Genomic DNA, 3838 nt, shown 5'->3' with positions numbered 1-3838 from the left:
TATGTCATCTTCTGAGTCTGAACATCAGCAAAGAAAGTTACAAGAACATGCCGTTTAAAGTTGGTGGATGTTAGCACTAGCACAGGAACACATGCATATAATCCCAGAATTTTAGAGACAGATTCATGAGTTAAAGATGAAGATGGACTACATGAGGAGTTCAAAGAAAGCCTATGTGTGCTACATAATGGAAAAGTTCTGTCTCCAGTGAAATCAGTTATTAGAACTCCGGTTGACCATTGTGTTTGTAAATCCTGCAAACTTGGGAAGATTTGGTTAGAAAGACCTTAGATGAAAACTTCTGCACCTCACTAAGAACATTCCACAGCAGCCTCTCAAGCCACGTTCCCTACACTTCTTTTTAGAAGGATGTATTTCTTTTCTCTAGGACAAACCACATAGAAATCTACAAAGCTGACAGAGTGAGGCTGTGTCAGTTGATGTACAGGATTAAAAGAAGTCTAAGATTCTGATGTTATACAGAACTTGCCAGACAGTGGGTTTTATAATCTAAAGAAAGGTGGTTGAACAGGGTTTTTTCCTTGTTGTTATTGTTGTTGTTTAAAGACAGAGTCTCAGACCTGTGTGAAGAAGTATTTTTGGCTGTTTATAGACATGCATATTTCATGTTTATCTTGATTTCTAGATTGTTTAAAATACAGAAGAACACAATAAAATAACAGACATCTATGTCTTTCTCACTCAGAACTGAACCTGTCTACCCCATCTCTCTCTGGTGGAATCACTCCAGTGGGCAGGGATGGGTGAGCAGTAAGCCTATGTCCTTTTGCTGTGCCCTATTATATTTTATTCCCATCTCTTCCCTCTTGACACCAGCAATTCTTCTAAAGAGGATCTTAGCTTTTAAATGGTTGGGATATTACCTGATAAGTTACCCACTGACTGTAAACCCATCCCTTGGGAAGCAGAGGCAGAAGGTGTCAGACATTCAGGGCCATTCCTGTACTCCCATGGCTTGTAGGTAGAGGCAGTAAAGTCAGAAGTTCAAGGTTCATAGTGAGTTGCAGGACAGTCTGGGCAACACAGTGAATTCTAGGACAGCCTGGGGTACAAGCATGCGCTTCTAAAAAATATTTAATCACCCGACATGTTGGCTCATGTCTTTAATCCCAGCACTTGGAACTCAGAGGAAGGGAGATCCTTGGAGTGCGAGACCAGCCTGATCTACAGAGTTTGTTCCAGCACAGCCAGAAAAACCTAGACTCACAAAACAAAACAAAATAAGAACAAGAACAACATCAATAAAAATCCAAGAAAATCAACAGCAGCAGAAGAAATAGATGTGTTTGCCATGTGACTCTTCATGAGTGAACATAAGCATTGAAACTGCCAGTAAAAACCCACTGTAGACAGGGACTGTGTGTTTGGGGGGGGGCGTTGTTTGGTTGTTTGTTTGTTTGTTTTGTTTTGTTTTTCTTTGTCTGTTTGTTTCTTGAGACAGGGTTTCTCTCTATATCCCTGGCTGTCCTGGAATTTACTCTGTAGACCAGGCTGGCCTTGAACTCAGAAATCTGCCTGTCTCTGCCTCCCAAGTGCTGGGATTAAAGGCATGTGCCATTGCTGCCTGGCTTCAAAGACAGTTTTATTATCTTTATAAAGTTGAATGGATCCTGTGCATGGCCTTGACATTATTAAATATTCTCTTTAAGGAACTCTCCGAGGTTTACCATATTTAGAAACTCAGGTTGTGTATGTCCTTCCTCATATGACACAATATGATGACATTATTCACACAGAGAGTGCAGGGAGGAACCATGCTCACCACACCTGAGTCCTGGGCACACAAGCTTGCTCACTTCCCCCAACTCATTTCCCCCCAACTCCACTCAACATTTCCCCTCAGGGATGCAGTAAGACTTGCCTGAGGCCACACTCATTTCTCCACTTCCTCTGATACTGTGGAGATAGGACATTATAGAGCAGGAGTTTACAGATATCTTTAAAATCCTGAGTCTCAGACCTTTCAGGATCATTTCTTCTCAGTACCCTGCCCAGCAATGACTGAATACACCAGAAAAATAAAGGGAGGCTTGTCAGAGGCCAGACCTGCCACATCAGAAATCCAGGAGATTGCTGACAAGGTAAATCGATGTACTTCAAGAAAAAGCTTGATCTCAAATCAAACCTTCATAATTTGATGCATATTCTGACACTGCTGCAAGAGTGTGGAGTATTTCAGAAAAAAGAAATATGTGGGTTCTGTTCAGACTTTTATAACAGCTAAAATTACAACATTAAGCCTTTCAGAGTAATTTTAACACCCCAAGAGTAAAATCAAACAAGCCACAGTCTTTACTGCAGCCTCACTTTCCCCAGTACCTGAAGGTGAATTCATGCTGGGTATCTCTCTGTCTCACAAGTATAATCCCAGGATCTTGAATTACTGATGGGATTTTCCAGTCCCACTAGTTGAAGCTGATGTGTGAAGGCACCTAGGTTTATTAAGGATTCCTGAACTGATTCCAGGATGCAGTGCCCACCAAACCATCACAGTCAAAACAGAACTCAATATTTCTACCATGTTAATATATGCTGCCTATCATCTAAATAATAAAAATGTATCATGTTACATGTTTTAAAACAGAAAAATGTATGCAAATTATGGAGGTAGGTTTGCAATCTGTCACTTTGTTTTCTGACATCCTGTTATTTTCCTCTCTGAAACCAAATCATTCTGGAGGTCAAGACCAGTTTGGTTTGTTGTCTGTCTGTCTGTCTGTCTGTCTGTTTGTCTGTCTGTCTGTTTCACATGTAGTCTTGCAAAATAGTGTAGTGTGTAGGTAACTCAGGCTAGCCTCGAACTCAAGGCACTCCTGCTGTCTCAATTTCCAATTCTGGGACTACAGGCATGTGCCACCAAGCTAGGCACCATCAGATTTTATGTGAGTAGAACAGATGGGAGCCTTCATGCTTAGGGTACTGAACATTCTAGAGAGGGTCACAGGCCTAAAATTCAATGACTAAATATTTAAGGCTAAATAGTTCTCACTCATAGGTTTATCTCAATAAATACTTGGAGCATTTTATTTTGGTGTAGTATTAAATCTTTTTACCTTCATTACAATCCTCCAATGAAGTTGATGTTTTCAACCTTAAATGTGCCCATGAGTCACCTGTCACACTGGATAAAATACTGATCTGATTGAAGAGGGCTAGACAGGCCTGCATGTCCACATTTCTTCCAGTGTCTGGGAGTATGAGCACTCCTACCCACAACTCCACTTTCCTATAGCATCAGATATCAGGCATCTAGAGGGCTTGGAGGATGTAGGGCCTTAAATAGGATGCCAAGGAAAAGTCCTCAGTTTCACAATGAGAAGAAAGAGCTCAAAGGACTAACTAAAATACTATGCATAAAAGTTTTTCAAAAGGTTCCAGGCCAGATGAGGCACAGATGAGGCACAGTTGATATTTATGTTGACTGAAATAAAAATTCCGTGGAGATGTTCCAGGGGGTGGTTGTTACCTCCACATAAGAGTCTTCAGTGGTAGTTGGAGAAAAAATGATTTGGAACTTAGTGGTTATCAGACTAACAAAACCAAGAATGATGTCCTACTTTCTAAGCAGCAAATTCAAATGTGATCTCATCTCTCTCATTGTAAAGAGATGCGGCCATCAATAAAGAAGCACTCTTGAAATAACTGCTTTTCTCCATCATTACTCAGAATTGTGTTGACCTTTATTTCCTAGATAATTACTTTTAAATATGGAATGTTTCATGAATTTGCATGTCATCCTAGGCAAGAGCCATGCTAATCTCTGTGTCATTCCAATTTTTAACCTACATGCTGCCAGAGAAAGCACAGTGTTCATGGT

The 3838-nt window shown here is 40.6% G+C and overlaps 1 non-coding gene across 1 annotated transcript; it reads right to left on the bottom strand.

Moving 5' to 3' along the window:
* Nucleotides 1–3722: 3722 nt before the first annotated feature.
* On the bottom strand, nucleotides 3723–3826 carry Gm22263. Its single transcript, XR_003952062.1, has one exon. It is a non-coding gene; the product is annotated as a U6 spliceosomal RNA (small nuclear RNA).
* Between the last annotated feature and the right edge of the window lie 12 nt (nucleotides 3827–3838).

The sequence above is a fragment of the Mus musculus genome, chromosome 16 (assembly GCF_000001635.26).
Source record: "Mus musculus strain C57BL/6J chromosome 16, GRCm38.p6 C57BL/6J".
NCBI lineage: Eukaryota > Metazoa > Chordata > Mammalia > Rodentia > Muridae > Mus > Mus musculus.
Note: the sequence above shows the minus strand (reverse complement) of the source record. Positions and strands in the feature narration are given on the sequence as shown.